Below are 19,890 nucleotides of genomic sequence, written 5' to 3'. Positions count from 1 at the left end.
AGGGAGATTGAGACTGGGTCACATTATGTATCTCAGGCTGACCTTGAATGTTCAATGAGTTTCCGGTCTCTGGCTCCCCAAGTGCTGGGATTATAGTTACATACCACTATATGAAACTTAAATTATTCATTGGTGTCAGTGTCTTTCGGTATAGCCCTAGCTTGCCTGGACCATTTCCTCTTTTTTCAATTATAGTCTTACTCTGTTGTCCAGGCTGGCCTGGAACTCTCATCCATTCTTTTGTGTCAGCCTCTTGAGTGGATTACAAGCCACTATCTACAGCCATTTACTCTTTACTCCACATAATACCCAGAAAGTTACCTGCAGTCAATTTCTCAGACCTTTATTCGTGCATCTCTGACAGTGTGAGGCAGTGTTCAGGAAGTTATTAGCCATTTTGACTAATTATCTGTTCCTGGGGCTAATGCCTTTTATCAGGCAGGACTACTGTGAGAATCAAAATGTCTGTGCATTGCCTGGTGCCCTGAAGGCCTGTCCTCTGGAAGGAAGTTTCTCCACTCCATTTCCTCTTCTTTTTTGTTTATAAGACAGGGCTCACTGTGTAGCCATAGCTAGCCTGGGATCACACTATGAGGCCCGTGGCCACGAACGCAAAGACACCCGCTTGCCTCCGCCTCCTCTGTGCTGGGATTAAATGCGTGCGCTACCATTCCTGGCTTGGAGGAAACTTTTTAAATAAAAAAGAATTGTGTGTATGTTTGCTTGTATGTATGTCCTCACCACGTGAGTGCCTGGTGCCCAGAAAGGACAGAAGAGGGCGTCAGATTCTCTGGACTGAAGTCACAGTGATGAGTCGCCATATGGGTGCTTGGAATAGAATCCGAGTTTTCTGGAAAAGCAGCCAGTCTCTCCAGATCCAAGGAAACTTTTTGAAAGTCCACCTTATCTGAATTTTCAGTCAGGCATCTCAACGCTCCTGGGTGCTAGGAAAACCACAAAACTCTGGCCGCCTAAGGAAGTCGGTCCTGCAGACCCCAGCCTCAGGGCGGCTCCCGGGGAGTGACCCATGCTGGCCTCTCAGCGGCTTAAGTAGGCGATCCTCGTTTGACTGACAGGGGAGGCCGCTAATACTTACCCAGAGTAGTCCCCTTGAGCGTGCTTGGGGGCGTGCGGCCTCGGCTCTGGTCTGCCCAATCCGGGGCGCCGAAGGGGCTGAGGGGCGGGGTCTTGATCCCGGCAGCCAATGGGGCGAGCACAGCGGGCGCGGCGGGGGCGGTGCGGTCTCGGCGAGCGGCAGAAGCGGCCGCGGCGGGTCTGGGCAGGGCCAGGCAGCGAGCTCGGCTGGAGCGGAACGGGGAAGGGGTCGGAATCGCAGCCCGGCCGGGGCGGCGTGCGTAGCGGGACCCGAGGCGAGCGGCGGTCGAGGTGAGGGGTGCGTCGCGACGGTTAGGACGCGGGTCGGTGGCCGCGCCTACCTATGTCAGGCCGCACCGGGGCCGAGCGCGCGGGGCCGCGCCGCTGGAAACTTCTAGTCCGCGCGCAAGGGGCCACGCACCGGCGGGAGGAACCGGGGAGGCCCGAGGAGCGGCCGGAGCGGGCCTTACCCACGCGGACGTACTCCTGGGGTGCTTTGCGGACTCCCATTTCCGTCCTTCCCACGCTTGGTGTCCTCGGTGGTGAGAGCCAAGCCTGCCTGGTGAACATGACCTAGGGGTGTGTGGCGAGACAGGAAAGGCTGGATGCTGTCCTTTTGACTTTCATAGTTTATCTGGACTCGTTGGATCCGAAGTGTCAACTGCCTCTCTCCTCCCGTGGGCCTCAAAAGACGCGTTCTTCTCTCCCTAAAGACTCCACTTGCGGGCCGCTCTCTGAGAAGGTCCGCTTTTCTTTTTTCGGGATTGGATCAGAGGGGCTGTCTGGGGACCTCATGGTCTTAGAGATAGAACTGAAAGTAGGCATGCCCCAGGGATGCTGCATTCTTGTTGGGTCCTCAAGGGAAGATGACTTTGGTCTGAGGTTTGCACACCATTCCTGGCTCTTGCCCCCCTTTCCTTGACCGCAGCTGTCCTGAGGTTTTGTGATTGAGGGGAGTAGGTTGCTGACGGTCTCTCATTAAGATGTTTAACAAACACTCCTGCTCTGTTCTGATGTAAATCTATTTAATCCTGACTGGTAGGTGTGAGTTCACACCTTCTTCGACTGCAGGTTTTTCTGTTCGCTTAAGTTCTGTTCTTGTGCCTCTGGGCTTTACAGCTTGGAGCCCTTCGAAAAGGGGTCATCCAGGTGGGCAGTGTTGTGTTAGACCCCCTTTTTCGTCTTAGGGTATTTGAAGTCACCTTTTCAAAGCAGAAGCACTGAATGAGTGCCAGTGTAGTTGGGATTCTTTTGACTTACTTGGAACACTTTTGGTCTGTGCATTTACACTTAACTGTAGAGTTTGGCAGTCTCTTGGTGAAGCTATGCTCCCTGAGCCTTGAGGCCACTACATGAAAAACTTGTGTGATGTGTGTTTCTTTTCCTTGTGGTCTGGAGGCTTTAAAGAAACTGACCATTAGGCTGATGGGTACTTATTACTTAGGAAAGTAACTGAGCACAAAGGAATAGAAGACTGATTAGATCTTTCTGTGCCAGATTCCACTACTTCCTACCCCCCTTCAAGACAGGATTTCTCAGTAGCCCTGGCTGTCCTGGAACCTGGAACTCGATCTGTAGACCAGGCTGGCCTCAAACTCACGGAGATCTGCCTGCCTCTGCCTCCAGAGTGCTGTCCCTAAAGGCTTGTGCCACCACCGGCTTGCAACTGTGCAGGATTTTTAAAGAATAACTATTCATTGGAATAGAAGTGGTGTTTTAGTTTATGCTATTTTGGGAGCTAGAACTTGTTACTTCTGAACAAAATAATTAATCCAAAAGTGTGTGTGTATGCAAGATATAACATCTGTTTCCATCCTACCTGCTAGAGGCTTTCTCTTGGTCCAGAGTGCCAGCACAGATTTCTGATGGCCAGGCATTTCTGGGGGAGCATGGGGACATTTGCCCTTAGTTGTGTTTGCTTGTTTTGTTTTTTAGACACAGGATCTCATTATGTAGACCAGGCAGGCTTGGAATTTACTGAGATAAAAGGCATGTAACACCATACCTGGACACCCTTAATCTTTGTATTCTTTTCTCTTACTCGAAAGTCCATGTTGATGAGTTAAATCTGATTCTTAGGCTTCCTGCTTCACTCATCCTCATAGGATGTTCTGGAATATCAAATAGTAGCAGTAAATGACTAACTGTCATGGCACCTTGTGAAGAATAATACCCAAGTGCTCTCTGGCCAAGCTCACCTGAAACCCAGGTGACTGACTCTGGCCTGCCTTATCTACATCCCATTGTACTTGGCTTCCTGGAGGCCACCCTTTAGATTATGTAGGTAATCACCATGTTCACAGGAGCTGTAGTGCCTGCTCAGTTTTTTTCCAGTCGTTTGGGAACCTTAGCTGCATACCTGAATGCAGCAGAGGGAGGCAGGGCTTCATTACCTAAGTTGATTTGCATGCTAGGGGCAGAGTCCTTTATGGCCTCTGCATATCCTCTTCACATCTGAAAGTAGGCCTGAGAGCAAGGTCCTCCTGATGGCTCTTAATGGTGGTCCCTGGAATGGGGGTGGCTGTTTGAGAGTTTTTTCTGATTTTTAATATTCAGATGGTTGTGCTGAGTAGAGACCATCTGAAAAGAATAGGTATCCTAGGACTTGGGGATAGTTTAATCATTAAAGCATATAATGTTCAAACATAAGGACACTTGAATTCAAACCCCCCCCCAACAAAAAAAATGAGGCAAGGGTAGGGAGATGGCTCAGTGGCTAAGAGCATTTACTTTTACAGAGGACCTGGGTTTAATTCTCAGCATCCACGTGGTACCATAACCATTTGTAACTCCAGTCCCAGGGAATCCTAAACCCTTTTCTGACCTCTGAGGGCACCAGGCATGTACACGATACACATACGTGCATGCAAGCAAGCATTCCTATACATAAAATTAAGAAATCCTGCTGGGTAGTGGTAGCACATGCCTTTAATCCCAGCATTTGGGAGGGAGAGGCAGGCGGATATAGTGAATTGTATGTAGGCCAACCTGGTCTACAAAGTGAGTTTCAGGACAGCCAGGACTGTTACAGAGAGAAACCCTGTCTTGAAAGCCAAAGGAAAAAAAGAAAAGAAGAAAGAAAGAAAAGAAAGTGAAAAAAAAAAAAAAAAAAAAAAAAAGAAATCTTAAAAGAAAAAAAAAAAAAAAGTGGACAGTGATCCAGGAAAGTACCTAACATCAATCTCTGATCTGCACTTACATACACACAGGGGGCACTTGCTTTGGGAGACTAAGGTAGGGAAATCTCTAGTCTGAGATCAGCTTAACTGTGTAGTGGGGCCCTATCTCAACAAAGGATAGTTCTCCAAATATTCTGCACAACCAGAATTTTTTTTTTTTTTTGCATTTGTGTGGTTGCTAACTATTTGAGGGACAACTGGTCTGCATTTTTTAAAAGGATGTTTCATTTGTTTATTATGTGTATGTGTGCATGCATGTGTGTACATGCATGTATGCACATGCCATGGTGTGCCTGTGGAGGTCAGAGGACAGCTTGCAGTAGTTTTTTTTTTTTTTTTTTTTTTTTTTTTTTCTTCTCCTTCCACTATGTGGATAACAGGGATGGAACTCAGATCGTCAGGCTTGGCAGCAAGTGTCTTTACCTGCTGAGCCATTTCTCTCTGTCCAGATTTTTAATTTTCATTTAAAAATAAAAATTTCTTAAAAAAAAAAAGATAATGCCTCAGGAGGCAGAAGCAGGCAGATCTCAGTGAGTTAAGGGCCAGCCTGGTCTACACAGTGAGTTCCAGAACAGCGGGGACTATTACACAGAGAAACCCTGTCTTGAAAAACAAATAAAACAAAGATAATTATTTAGTGTGCATGTATGTATATGCAATAGTGTGCCTGTGGCAGTCAGAAGACAACTGTAGGAGTCAGTTCTCTCCTTCTACTCTGTGAGTTCTGGGCACTGGACTCAGGTTGTAAGGGTTGATGGCAGGTATCTTTCCCTTCTCTCAACCCCTGCATTTATTTATTTTTTCTTTACCTGCCCTCCCAGCTTTTCTCCCCCTTGGTGCTGGGGATGGAACCCTTTGTGCTACATCCTATGCAAGCAGTCTACCACCAAGCTATGCCTCTAGCTCACTTAAAAAAATTTAGCTTAAAGATTCACTCATTTCTTGGGTGTAGACACTGAACTAGATAGAAAAGGAGATACAGCCGTGGGATATAGTGGTAGCAGCTATCAGAGTCCTCAGCAGCTGCCTTAGAAAGGTACCTTGCTGGAACATCAAGGCAGGATCTGAGCCAGAACTTAACTGTGTGGCTGTTCTTGGCCTCAGAATTAAGGCAATCTTCCTGCCTCACCCTTTCAAGTGCTGATGTTTCAGGCTTGAGCCATTACATCTGCTTTGGTGTAATTTTTCTCCAGATGGCTGAGTGGGAGATAGATGGGGACCAGAAGCCCTGGGCTCTTTCTAGCCTTCCCCCCCACTAACTCTGAGTCTAGGAGGATATGCAGATTTTATGGTCTCGGTATTTATATTTGTAAGGTGAGGGGCTTAGAAGGTCTGAGAACAGTTGTGAGATACCCTCTTCCCCACCCCAGGAAAAGAACAACACATGTGAACAACTTAGGGCCAGCATCCTGGGTAAGGAAGGCCACACTCCAGTCCTAAGCTGTCTCCCCTACTGACATGGTTGTGGGGCGATGAGCACACATCTTCCTAAGCTGTCTCTCACCTCAGAGAATCTAATCCTATTTTCCCTGTCATCTTGGAGCTGATTATAATGGTGACTTACATACATGGAGGACACACATTCTGAAGGATTGTCCCCTCATTATTTTGTACTCAACATTTGAATGACATGAATTGTGGTTAAAAAAAAAAAGTGGTGTCAGGCCTGGCCATTGCTTTGTAGAGTTCATTCTGGGTCTAGAACTTGGAATGCCAGCTTGGGGTTTTTCTGTAGGTTCTGCTTCCTTGGTGGTTATCATGATGAGTTGTTGGCATCTTAAATCTCCTAGATTGTCATTTGGAGAAGTTTTGTTTGTCCATTGAAGGACTGTTTTTCCTTTGGAATTTGAAGTCTAAAACCTTTCTGTCTTGACAATGAAGAACTTGTTTTAGTTTTTAAATGTTTTTTAACCTTTATTTTTTATTTTATGTGAATGAGTATTCTGCCTATATGTGTGCTTATACACCATGTGTGTGTTGAATCCCCTGTAACTGGAGTTACAGACAGTTATGAGCTGCCGTATGAGTGCTGTGAATTGAAGCCAGGTCCTCTGGGAGAGTAACCAGTGCTCTTAACTGGTGAACCATCTCCAGTACCCTTGTTTTTGTTCTTTAGTCTTTTTCACAGGGGAAAATTTGTAGGATGTGAGTATTTTGGGCAGATTTATTTAATATTTATTGATTAAAGAGTATATTTAAATGATTACTTAGTTGCTTAGCACTTGAGAAAGCAGTGAAGTAAATGTTAAGTGGAAATTAGAAATTGAGTCAGACGTAGTAGTGCATGCCTTTAAGTTCCAGCACTTGGGAGGCAGAAGCAGAGGCAGGTGGATCTCTGAGTTGGAGGGGAGCCTGGTGTACAGAGTGAATTCCAGGACAACCACGGCAACACAGTGAAACCCTATCTTGAAACAAAGAAAATCTCAAATCTTGGAGTTGACTTATCCAAGCATGTTCTCATTGATGAGATACTTCCTGAGTAGAATCCACCAGTAGTTTGAAGTTGGACATGAATTGTGTTGGTGACTGTCTTAGTTACTTTTTTATTGCTGTGATAAAACAGTTGAGAGCTCACATCTTGATCAGAAAGTAGGAGGTGCAGAGAGAGAGGGAGAGAGAGAATGCACATTGGGAACGGTGGCATGGGCTTTCGTAAAACTCAAAGCCATCTTCCAGTGGCATACCTCTTCCTATAAGGCTACACCTCCTAATTCTTTCTAAGCAGTTCCATAAACTGGATATCAAGCATTTAAACATAAGAGTGTAAGGGTGCTATTCTCATTCAAATAACCACAGTGGCCTTTACTGTCCAACAGTGGCTTCTTGTGACCTTGTCAAGTTCCTAATGTTTTATGAATTGTCTGTTTATTAGTAGCACAGAGTCTCAGCTGTATAAAGAGCAAGTATTTAAGAAAGGACAAGAAACTCAAAAAATGCACAGGTTAAATGGCCTTTTTTCCTATTTTAAAAAAAATATTATTCTGTGTATGCATGTGTATGTATGTCTACATGGACACAGCAAGTGCATTTACCTGCCAAAATTTGCCAAGCCATCTGTGGTGGTTTGAATAAGAATGACCTCCATAGGCTCATATAATTGGATGTTATCCAATTGGATGTTGGTAGTTATCAGGGAGTGGCACTATTTGAGAAGACTTAGGAGGTGTTGTTGAAGTAGGTGTGGCCTTGTTGGAGGAAGTGTGTCTCTAGGAGTAGGCTTTAAGGTTTCAAAGGCCCATACCAGGCCCAATCTCAGGCTCTGTTTGTGGATCAGGATGTAGCTCTTAGTTACTTCTCCAGCACCATGCCTGTCACCATGTTCTCTGCTGTGATGATAATAAGCCTCTGAAACTGTAAAGCCAGCTACAATAAGAGTTGCCTTGGTCATGTTGTCTCTTCACAGCAATAGAACAGTGTCTAGGACACCTTTTCACTGGCTTATTTCTGAAAATGATTAACCTGGTCAGATGTATTGGTTACTCAGGCATTGGCCTTTGTAGTACTGCATTGAATAGAGTACCCCTCAGACAGCCAATGTGGAGGAGTCCCTGTCCTTCTCTCATGTTATCCCAGTGCTTGTCAGAAGGCAGCCAACTACAGTTGTGATTATGGCATGGAAAAAGTGTCTGTTCTTCAACTAGAGAGATCGCTCAGTGGTTAAGAGCACTGCTGCTTTTCCAGAGAACAGAAGAGATAATAAGTTTGTTGTGATAATATAATAAGAGGTTGTGAGCTGCCATGTGGGTGCTGGAAACTGAACTTGGGTCCTCTGGAAGTGCAGTACATGCTCTTTGTTAACTGCTAAACTATCTCTTAGCTCTTTGTTTTGTTTTGCTTTATTTATTTTTGGTCTTTTGAGACCATGCTATCCTCAAACTCACAGATCTGCCTGCCACTGCCTCCTGAATGTTGGGATTAAAGGTGTGCACCACCATGCCCAGCTCTTACTTTGTGTTTTTAATGTGTGTGTGATTTCCTGCAGGCATGCATTTGAGGAAGTCTGAGAACAACACTTGGGAACCCATTGTTGTTTTTTTCCCTATTATTTTCCAGTGATCAAATTCAGGTCGTCAGGCTTGTATTTAAGTACCTTTATGCTGAGCCATCTTAATAATCCCATTTTTATTTGTTTTAATAATTTTATGTGTGAGTGTTTTGCTTGCATGTGTGTATGTGTACCACATATTTGATTGTTGTCCAAGGAGGTCAGACAAGGGTGTCAAGTCTGGAACTGGAATTGCACAGTTGTGACCTGCCATATGGGTCCTCTGAAAGAGCAGTGTGTGCTCTTAACCATTGAGCCATCTCTCCAGCCCCAATAGCCCTGTTTTTTAAAGAGAAGTTGTAACCTGGCCAGCTTTGAACTCATCATCTTCTTAACAGTTTTAGAGTTTATATTATAGGGGTTTACTTGACTGCTCTCCTTGGGCTGAGATCATTTGGAAAACTATCTCAGTTGTTGGGACAACAGTGTGTGAAGGGAGAATAGGCAAGGTGGATTGAAAGGGTGTGTTCTGGCTACTGTTATGTATAGACTTGGTGCCTGGTTCAGCTCATAGCTCAAGAATTCCAAGATTAAGGTCTCATGCTGTATAGAACAGCTGGGTCTAGAAATAATTGTGTTTCATCACAGGCAGTACCAGATAGAAAAGGGTCCACCTGTAGAGAGAGACAGAGGGGGGCTGGTCTGGCTGCTCTCAGCATGCTGCAGAGCTTTACTCCAGGGAAGTGGCCTTTGCCAGAAGTAAGCTCCAGAGAAATCAAGAATGTGGTTGCACGTGGTGTGTGGGGCTGTTGAGTGTGGTGGGAGGGCAGCTTCAGAATGGGAGCTCTTTGTAGACCAAGGTTAGGGTCTCAACTTTCCCCTGGAGAATGAATTCAGTGGGGAGCCTTCCAGGATATGAGCAGGACAATCTTGACAGGACTAAGATGTCAATTGAGAAGTCAGGGAGTGGATGAGATTCTGATTGCTCCTTTTCACAAAAGTCACCAGTGTCCTCAAGGCTTGGCAGCTCATAGGAACCAGTAGTTTAATTTTGTAAGAATGGGGCTTCCAGGGAGAGCTGGCCTCGGTCATTGATTGAGCTCCATTGTCTAAATGTTCACTGATGCTATTGGAGTGGGGAGGGTATTGTCATATAGCCTGTGTCCTGTTTTTGTTTTGATTGGCTTATTATCACAAGTCTGTAAGGCTAGCTCCTGCTGATGAGAAAAGGCAGTACAGCAGCAACAAACCAGAGGTCAGAAGCATGGATTTGTACCCAGAAAGCCCTGGATCTGGGCCCCAGGTCTACCACTAGGTGATCATGTATCCACGCTTGGTCAAATGGTTCAACATTTCGGAGACTAGGTGTCTTATTTTGAACTGCTGAAACATAGTGCTCTAGGCATTTGCTGATGAAGAACAGAAATAATCTTCAAAGTTCTGGAGTCTGAAAGCCTGAGGTGAGGACGCAGTAGTGTTGGGCTCTCTTCTGGGTTACAGAAGAGTACACTTCTAGTTGTACTCTTACACAGTTAAAGGAGGGTATGGGAGCTCTCTGAGTTCCTTCTTAAGAAAGGGCACTATCTCATTTTTGGGGACTTCATCTCCATGCCCTAATTAGCTTCCTAAGCCTCCATCCCCTAATATCAGGTAATGACACTAGGATTTGAACATGGAAATTTGGAGTGGGTTCATTACTCTGGATTGTGGTAGGTGCTGTGTGCAGTCACAGACCCAGAGCTCAATCCATACATGATACTCAGTCATTTTGTGTTACTCAGCATGATAATTAGGTGAATTTGTAAATTAAGCAAAACCCTAACGTACTCATTGGATTTATTTTATCCAGTTCTTTTACAAATGTATTGTTCTTTCTTCAGCCAGAGTACTACTCATTAGGACCTCCTTTGGTGACTAAAGGTCACAGACATGATATGGGGGGGTCACTAGTGTGGGTGATTCCCTTTGTGGAATCTCATAACCCTGGCAGGACATATGCCCACTTTTTGTACTACTCTGAGGTTTTGTTTACTTCTGTCCCCTTAATGGGTGAGACTTGGAACCTGTATCCGAGCCAGGTGGTAGCTGCACACGCCTTAAATCCCAGCACTCAGGAGGCAGAGGCAGGTAGATCTTTAAGTTGGAGTATAGCCAGTTCCAAGACAGCTAGGACCACACAGAGAAACCTTGTCTGGAAACAAAGGATGGGTGCATCCTGCCTATGTTTGTGCCCTTCCCTGCCTCCTGGCTTGATGATGTTGTGCTTATGTTTAATGTGATGGTTATACAGGCCTGTCCCAGTGATGGGGAAATGGGGAAATGTTGCTGTGATTGTGCCTAGTATTTAGGGGGAAAGGAGCATGTGACAAGGTAATGAATGGCACATCCAAAATGTAAAAGAACTTAAGGTGAAGGATTCAGCTGTGTGTACAGGGATCCATGGGGGAAATAGGGTTAAACTTACATGAAGCAGCAAGAACTCAAGCTGTGGAATCGGGTTTTCAAACTGTGCCATTACCCTTTCACTTTAAGAATTAATATTTAAGTTTTAATTGACTTTATAATTTAGATTATGTATCAATACAACTTGGCTGTGCAGGTATTGGTAGTTGACTATGAACTTTCCAATAGCTTTCATTTTGTTTTCAGAACAGCTTTGTTGGTTGTTGGTTTCCCTTGTTCATGGTTCAGAAGAAAGACAAAAAGAGGTAAAATTGGAAGGAAGGGTCTAGACCTCCACATGAGGGCTAGGTAAGTCACAGGGCCTTTGCCTGGACCTGCAGGGTAGTCTGTGGTGTCTAGAATCAGCTGTGGCTAGTTTTCTAAGTTGTCTCTTGAATGAAATGAAATTTTATTATTTTAAAATGATGCTCAAATTGTAGTTTATGAACATTTTCAGACTTCAAATTATGTTTGTGTTTCATTATATCAAATTATGCTGTCTCTAGCTGAGTGTGCCAAGATTGTGAATTGTGGTCAGGCTCTCTTCCCACGCAGACCTCCAAGCCCGCTATTAGTGGATTTTGTAGCTCACTGGTTTGCTGAAGCTGGCTTGCCTGGGCACCAGTTAGCTTGAGTGTGATGATGTTTTTAATTAAGCACTTGTGACCTCTGTACCAGCAAATATATCATCAGATAAGGGGGTTGGGCATGTGCCATGGGAAGATTGGCATGGCTGGTGGCAGAACCAGTGGTCATGGGGTACACTGTGTTCTGGATTTTCTGAGAGACCATGGATGTTTTACATTTCTACTTATTGAGTTCTTAAAACCAGTTGGTGATAACTCTACTTCATCCAGGAGTAATCAGCCCAAAGGTCTGAGAAGTGACCTTCAGAGAGTTGCTGTCAGAAATGACCCTGAACCCCATACCAGTGTCCCTTTGTTTTGCCACCTTGAGTAATAGATTCTGAGTCACTTGTCCTTCATTGTGAAAAAGATCTTTAAAAATTCCTTTTCCCTCCCTGCCTCTGAGGAACATAGAAACAGGGCAAATTATGTGTCTTTAGTTTAAGGCAGGAACTGTGTTCACAACTAACCCAATTAAGAGAATCTGTAAATTTGCCATTTACAAAGCCAGGGGGAGTTTATAAGGGTAGCAAGGGAGCTGGCACAATCTGGGACTAGGTCACCCACATGCTTCTCTCCCAGTTGATGAGGTCAGAGAGTGGAGGAGCAGGGCTTTCAGAATTCCAGAGGTCTGGTGGGTGCTGTTACTCCATCTTCCACAGTAGCCTTGAGGAGGCAGCTTTGTTTGTAGACACAGTTTCACTGTGTAGCCCAGGCTGGCCTCAGACTCCAGATCCTGCTTAGCCCCCAAATGCTGGGGTGACAGGCTGTGCCATCACACTTGTCTCAGGTACTTGGTGATTATGCTTGGGCTAATTGCTGGTTTTTTTTTTTTTTTTTTTTTTTTTTTGATGCCAAATGGCTGGATATGAAAAAATTATATTCCCCCACCCCTCTGCATGTCTGTGCCATGGTATGCCATGTGAAGGTCAGAGGGCAACTTGCAGAAATTGTTTTGTTTTTACGGTGTGGGTATTGGGGGCTCAAATTCCTATTTTCAGGCTTGGGAACAAGTGCTCTTATCTGCTGAACTTGTCTAGAATCTAAATTCTAGACTCCCCCTCCCTCTTTTTTTTTTCTTTTTGAGTTTTTTTTTTTGTTTTTTGTTTTCCATGTCACTGTGTCTGGCCTAAACATCCTCATTGAGTATTTCTGTTGAAGTTCTTTCTTCCTTTGCAGAATTGGGGGATCAGACCTAGGACCTAGCACATGCAAGATGAGCATTCTGCCAACTGAGTTACATCCCCAGCTCCTTAGAAGATTTCCAGTGTTATCTTGTTGACTGTATGAGATTGAAACATTCCCTGGTGCTGGGCATTTTAGGTTATTTCCACTTTTTTGCTACTAAGATGAATTTGTAGTTGACAATTTGATTTTGCTTGCTTACTTGCTTGCTTCCTTCTTTTCTTCCTTCCTTCCTTCCTGCATCCTTCCTTCCTCCCTCCCCCTCTCCCTCCCTCCCTCCCTCATTCCCTCCCTCCTTCCCTCCTTTCCTCTTTCCCTCCCTCCCTTCTTCACTTCCTTCCTGTCTATGGAATTAGTTCCTGAGGCTAAATCCCTAGGAATGGCTTTAAAGCCATGGAAGCTTGAGTGTTTTTAGACTTGTTTTAATTCTTGTAAGTCTATTTTTCTAGACTTTTAGGCAAAAGAAAATCCTGGGGAATTCTTCCTGTTAGGTGCCTTGGTCTTTGGAACTTGCAGTCAGTATCTATGAGATAAACTCTCCTGAGGGTTTCTTGAATGAGTAACACTTTCATCCTAATCTGGGTGGATTCTCCTTGCAGGGGATGCTTTCCTTTCATGAACATGAAGCAGGGCCTTCCTGGGGGCTGGGTTGTAGCTAAGTGCTAGAGCTATTCAGGCCCTGGCTTCAGTTCTCAGCGCTAAAAAAATGGAAGTCATCCTACTGCCCCTCCTACTTGTAACCAGTTAGGTGAACGAGAAGTCTGAGTGGTCAGACTGCTCGGAGCCACAGTAGCTGATAGGGCTTGTCCTGGTTTGTGTCTCCACATTTGCAGTATGTGAGTTGGCAAGGACTGGGCAAGGCTGTTGGCACTGGAATCATTTGGAGGTCATGGCAGCCTGGAGTCAAAGACCGTTTTGACTTTGTCTCTGTGACAGGAGGTGCCATTCTCATAGATGCTTCAGCTTCTCGTCATTGCTCTATCAGAGTGATATAACCCATTCTTGTTTCTGTTGTTACTGTTTGCTTGTTGGTTCATCCTTTGCTAGTCTACTGTGTCACTTCCCATTGGCTGACTAACTTTTTCACCTTTTACTGTCCTGTGGAAGACCAAGCAGTGTCCTGTTTACTCATTTCTCAGGGTTTGCAAAGGACAAGTGTGTGTGTGTGTGTGTGTGTGTGTGTGTGTGTGTGTGTGTGTGTGTGTGTGATGGATAGAGTGGGGGCTTCTGGTATGGAGGTTATGACCAGGCCAGCCCACCTCTGCTCTCACATTGGACAGTTGTGCCTCTCCCACATCCACCCCTCCCCCAGAGGCAGTTTCCTTCTCACATATCCGGCTTTACCTTGGACAAAACTCTCAATCTTAGTTTCTCTTCTAAGAAAAGTTGGTGTTCCCAGCTGAACTGAAGCAAAAGACTACTACATACCGAGGTAGAAATGAGAGGAAACCTTCTCAGACAACACATAGGCATAAGAGGCATTTATTCCCTGGCACAAGCAGGTTTTTTAGCACTCTGGGGCTAGTCTGATGGTTGGCTCTGCTAAGCACTAGGAGCTTCCTGCTTCCCCACCCCTGTTTATTCTGTCAATAAGACCAAATTTTAGAGTAATGCTTGGCTGTGTGCTTGGCAGCCTGTGTTTTTATCACAAGTGTGGAAATTGTATTTTGGCTTGGTTTCTACAGATGCCTAAACATGTCTTGAGTCTCCGTTGCCTTAGCAACTGGCTGAACTTTGCTTGTGTGTGGCAAAGGCTCTGGCAAGGGCTGGGTGGGAGCTTTTTAACTAAATTAGATGACCAGTACCTAGCCCCATGGCACTCCCTGTGTTTGTCCCTAGAGTCCACTTTATTTTGTTGACAAATCCCTGCTGAGCCACCCCAGCTCAGCAGAGTAGCATGGCATGGGACAGGGCCATCCTCCAGCAGCTAACCCACACTTTGCTCTTTGATGAGGCTGGAGGCTTTGCTTTGCACTGCGGCCATGGCTTCTCCTGCTATTCTATGAAGTTGTTTGTGTGTCTTACACCTGGGCCTAAAGGCTGGGCCTATCATGGAAATGGCCTTATAGAGGGCCAGAAGGGTATGCTTGAGCACCATACATTATTCAGAAATGAATATGATGAAGTCATAGGAGTCTGTGATAGGTGTTCTTTAAGAAGACCAAGGGAAATGGTTGCTGTAATAAATATTATCCTTTGCTATCTTGTCCTTTGTTTGATGTGTGGGTGAAGGTATGCCAGGGCTCACATGTGGAGGTCACAGGATAATCTGTAGGAGTTGATTCTTGTTAGGGATCTAACTCAAATCAAGATCGACAGCAAATGCCTTTACCTGCTGAGTCCACTTACAACCCTGTTATTTTATATTAATGTGGTTTTTATTTCCTTTTGAATTTTTTCTTGCTCCTTAGGTGTAGATCTGAAGTTGCTTGATGGGAGCAGGAGCCGAGAGCTATTTATCACCTTTCATCCAGTATGCCTTCCCTGAAGTACTTCTTTGTGTTCATTTCCAGAATCACTATTTTGGGCCTGAGCTTCCCTGTCTTCTACTTCTTCTGGGAATGTTTAGGTTCATGACATTTAGAAATAATTTGAAATTATTTCTCTTTCTTATGAGTGTGGAGGGTCTTCTAATAACCCTGCCTTTTGAAAGCTCACAGTGTGATTAGTTGCAGGGAGTACAAACTCAGCCTCCTGGGGACTGTAGGGATTCCTTCTTTGGCAAATTGCCAGTCTTGCCTGGACCTACAAAGACTGCAAATCTTATTCGCACCCCCTCTGCACACTGCTACTGTTGGGGGGGTGTGTGGTCCTGATTGAGGGCCTAGGTTGCTCACTTTGTAGGAGGGCCATGTTTTCAAGTAGGTAATAGCTGCCTCTGAGTTTGGGTCTTGACACAGCCAGGTGCTTTGGAGTATAGAGTCTGTGGTGTCTCATTAGGATCTGTGCTGCTAGGTTGCTCAGACTTCACCTTGGCTCTGCTATTTGGTGAGGGATCTACTTCTTATTTGTATATTTGTATTTATGTGTACCTGTGTGAGTTTATGTGCATGGCATTTGTGCAGGTGGCCAGGGAGCCAGAAGAAGGCTGTGAGCCTCCTGGAAATGGAGTAAGAGGCAGTTGTGAGCTGTGTGATGTGAATGTTGCAAACCAAGCCCAGGCTTTCTTCAGTAAGCTTGCTGGGTGGTGGTGGTGCACATCTTTGATCCCAACATTCAGGAAGCAGAGGCAGACGCAGGCTGATCTCTGTGAGTTCAAGGCCAGTCTGGTCTATAAAGTGAGTTCTAGGACAACCCGGACTGTTATAGAGAAAACTGGAAACAACAACAAAAACTCCAAAGAACAACAACAACAAAATCTCCAAAAAGAACAGAAAGCTCTCTAAACAGCAAAGCCCCACTTCACCTTTACAGGGGTGTTGATTGGCTTGTATTGTTGGATGAATGACTGCTGCACCACACTTCATGTAGTATGCTGCCTGCTATGTGATTTCACAGTGAAGCACACAGGTGTACTGAAGTTTCCTGACTCTTGGGATCCATAGTCTAGCTCAGCATTGTAGTGGTTCTTAGTGGTCCTGGCTTCCTGTGGCTAAGTGACTATCAAGGGTTTAGTCCCTCAGGGCTGTGCTCAGCAATTACAGATTGTGTTAGGTGAGTCGAACCCTCGGCTGTGGGCTGTATGTTGCATATGGTGAAGATAACAGAATAATGTAGCCTAACACATAAAAACACATATTTAAAACAATATATTTTTTAAGTAAATAAATATGGCAGCTTCCATAGTAGCTTGTGCCCTTCAGAGGCTGTGTGACCTTCAAGGAGTCCCCATCATTCCTGGGGCTAGCCTCCTCTGTCCAGTGAAGGATGAACCTGTGGGGGATGGAGTTGCTTCCTGGATCATGTGATGTACCTCTCAAGCTAGCTGTATTTTTGTTTAATTTAGTGCCTTAAGGCTTTGAAAAATGTCATTTGCAAAAGTCATTAGCCATACCACCTCACTGTCCAGTGACATGGGTCTGTGGGTCCCTACCTCATGGTGGAGGGTGGTACAGTGCCCAGGGCCGACTGTCTTGAGATCCCATGCCCCACTGTTTGTGCATCCCTCCCAGTCCCTGAAGTTGTAGACTGGGGAAGTGTATCTACCTGCAAGCTAAGATCAGACAGGTCTTCTGCCAACCTGGGGAGGGATTCAACCTCTTCTAAAACTTAGTAGTGTTCAAACTCCACATTCCCAGGTTAGATCATTAAAGGTCCCTGGCCCCATGTCCTCCCATCCCTCTCCCATTTTCCCTGAGAGATCACCTTGGTCTTGAATGGTCCTCGAGTTTCAGTCTCCTGAGTGTTGAGATTGTAGGGGGTGTACCATTACACTGGCCTTGACCCACTTTTCATTTTCACTATGGTTGCTACAGTCATTTTCAGTTTAATGTTTGCAGGGCCTGATGCGCCAGACAGACCTCCCTGCTTCTTTTTGTGCACTTACACTCATCCTCAGGACAGGCGAGGAAGCTGAGTTTAGGCAAAGTGCCAGTATCTGGAAGTGTGGTACATGCTTGAGATGTGAGTACTGTTGTAGAACTTGGAAGCCAGACCTGAGGATGAATCAAAAATGCCAGCAAGTGTGCACTGTATCAGTTTTGTCCTGGACCAGCTCTATTCTTTGTAATAAGGAATTGTCATATCAAAGAGAAGGAATATGTGAGACATGCTTCAGTCCTTTGTGTGGTGGACCTTACCACTTGATGATGCAGATATACTTACTTTCTCTTTACAGACTTGGACACTCTCTTTCTTGTCCTGTATGCATTCCTTGTGGATGGTGTATTACTCTTCTTGGCTGCAGAGCTTTGGGTACACACTGGCTTTTCTCCAGTGTTTTCTTGTTGTGCCTGGGCATAGTGACTTTTTGAAAGTGGTTTTAAAAATCTCCTCTCCTCTGTGAAGGATGGAAGGAAACAGCATTTGCAACCGTGACTCAGCCCTTGATGTAACAGTCATTCTGACTGGAAGTTTGCAAGCTGTTACCCTGCTGTCATCAGCAGCTGTGAGTTCTTTAAATATTTACATTTGATCACTGCTCAGCTCTTGTCTTCTGTAGGGAGGGAAGCAGTATCCTACAATCCACGTGGTCATCTGTGATGCTTACCTTTCCAGGAGGGACTGTGGGTTAAAGATTGATGGGTTACCCAGGTGAGCTTTGCTCTAGGCCTTGCAAGGTGAACTGGTGCTTCTGCTCCGAGGTCATGGAAAGTGGTCAGAGACTGAGCCATCCCCAGTGTGAGAAAATGACAATGGAATCTTCATTCAGTGTGTCTTAGAAGGGGTCTGTTTGAGTAGAAAATGGAAACCATTGTATTTTTGGATTCTTTATTTCTCTTTCTCTTCCTTCCTCCTTCTCTTTCCTTTATTGAAAGCAAAGTAAGAGTACAATGAAAAGAAGGGAGACGGGCATTGGCCTGGACAGTAACTAGAGTACTGCTTGCCTCCCTTTAATTTGAAAATGCCTTTTTAACATTGGCAATTGAACAGGTAGTGTTTTTTGTTGTTTGTTTTATTGAGATTGGGTCTCACTTAATTCAGGCTGGCTTGGAACTGGTGTAGCTGAGGATGACCTTGAACTCCTGATCCTCCTGCCTGTAGCTCCCAAGTGTTGGGATTACAGGTGTGTGGCACCATGCCTGGCTCAGGAGCTGGCTTTTGAAGAATGTTGTTATATGACAGTATAAAAGGTTAGTGTTTTATGTTCTTACCCTAAATTCAAACAACCTAAGTTGTAATAATGGACATTCCTATGTTGCCTGTTTTTTAAGGTACACTGGTTGATATAATTTGACATGAACATACGCTGTTGTCATTTCCACAAACTAGCAACTTCCTCCTGTTTTGTAGCCCCTCCATTTATCCCTCCCCTTGTCTTCCCCAGGTAGGAAGCCATTGTCCTGTCTCCTTGCCTTAGGACTTGATGAAGTAGGTATTTGTAGGTTTGTGTGTTTTGGGCTAAGTTTCATGTAAAATGTTTGCTTAATTCAGGGTCATAGACATTATCTCTTGCTGGTCCTACAGGTCTGGGTTTTACAGTTGGGTTTGTGATGGATTTGAACCACCTTTGTATATAGTTGGAGGTATATAAAGATGGTTCCCTGTGTGCGCCCCCCCCCCCCCAAGACATCTAGTTTTTCAGCACCATTTACTAAAATATTCCCCAAATTTTAAGGGGGAATTTTCTAATTGGTCTGGGACTTGTGGTTCTGGATGTCTTCCTCCTGATGTCTGCTTATTAGTCTCTGTGCTTCATGTAGCCTGGGTGTTTTTCTTTTGTGAGTATATTTGACTCCTGATGGCAGGGACCCTGTCATAGTATAGCAAGTTGTAAAGGGATGCTTGGCCAGATGTTTGTGGGCTTTCTCCCTGCTCAGGGTTACAGAGCCCTGAACACAGAAGCCTTATGAACATCCCAGTTGGTGGCTTTTGGGCAGTGTCTCATTTCCAGAGATGACTGTGGAGGCCTGCCAGGACAGAGAGGTGAGGGTACAAAAAGCCTTCTGTGCCTGGGTAGGTAGGGTGGCACCCAGGCTGTGGCTTTGCCTGTTTGGAGAGTGGTGGGAGAGGCCCAATAGTGGTACCTGTTGGCTGAGGGAAACTGGCTTCTCCATGGTCTGACTTCTCTGCCAGTTAGACAACTGTGAAGTTCTCGTGTTTGTTCTTGGTCACAGAGGCTCTGAGCAGTTTTTAGGCTCACCATTCTTCCAATGGTAGGTCTGCCTGATCTGTGTGGTGTGGTCCATAGGCCATGGTCCTGCCAGTGCTACCATCTGTGGTGTAGAGCCTTTTCTCTGCTCTAAGCACTCTGTCAGCCTCCAATGGCCCTGTGAGCAGATGACAAGGAAACTGAGGCTTGGAGGGGCCCATATGTCATAAGCCTTTGGGCATGTTTTTGGCTGTTAGAGTTTCAAGCATTGATTGGTTTGCTATTCCTGTAATTCTCTTCAGAAGAGTGATTTCAAAGCAAGCCATCCTGTTGTTTAGTGTCAGCAGTGGGAAAGTGCCGAACTGTCCGGATTACAGTTCTTCATGGCTCCTGGTAGCCCTCATAGTGAAAGCCCAGATTTGTAGCATGGCCACTGCTTACCTCATTTCTTGCACATCCCTCCATTTCTCCCTCCAGGTAAGAGGTGACTTCTCTCTCTTCCTCCACTTACCTTTCACCCTTTGCCCTCACATCATTTTCCCCTTCCAGGATGCCTTGTAGTGTAATGCTCCTCACTTCCCAGAGGAGCTGAGGAAGGTGAGGGTCTGCAGGTTCTGTCTTTTTTAAAAAAAATGGAACCCAGTTTTTAGCTCTGCAGTGACATAAGCAGATGTTTATGGAATCAAC

At 45.2% G+C, this 19,890-nt stretch overlaps 1 protein-coding gene across 3 annotated transcripts in view; it reads left to right on the top strand.

Annotated features, from left to right (window-relative positions):
- Positions 1 to 1,233: 1,233 nt before the first annotated feature.
- Pacsin2 (protein kinase C and casein kinase substrate in neurons 2) overlaps positions 1,234 to 19,890 on the top strand; it is a 92,475-nt gene continuing 73,818 nt past the window's right edge. For 2 of the 3 annotated variants that reach the window (XM_051189508.1, XM_051189504.1), the window contains exon 1: positions 1,234 to 1,386. The gene's annotated coding sequence lies outside the window, so the exon portion shown is untranslated. The remainder of the gene's footprint in view (positions 1,387 to 19,890) is intronic. The other variant, XM_051189509.1, reaches the window with a different exon arrangement.

Source organism: Phodopus roborovskii, unplaced genomic scaffold (genome assembly GCF_943737965.1).
Source record: "Phodopus roborovskii unplaced genomic scaffold, PHOROB, whole genome shotgun sequence".
Lineage (NCBI taxonomy): Eukaryota > Metazoa > Chordata > Mammalia > Rodentia > Cricetidae > Phodopus > Phodopus roborovskii.
This window is presented reverse-complemented; position numbering and strand designations above follow the sequence as displayed.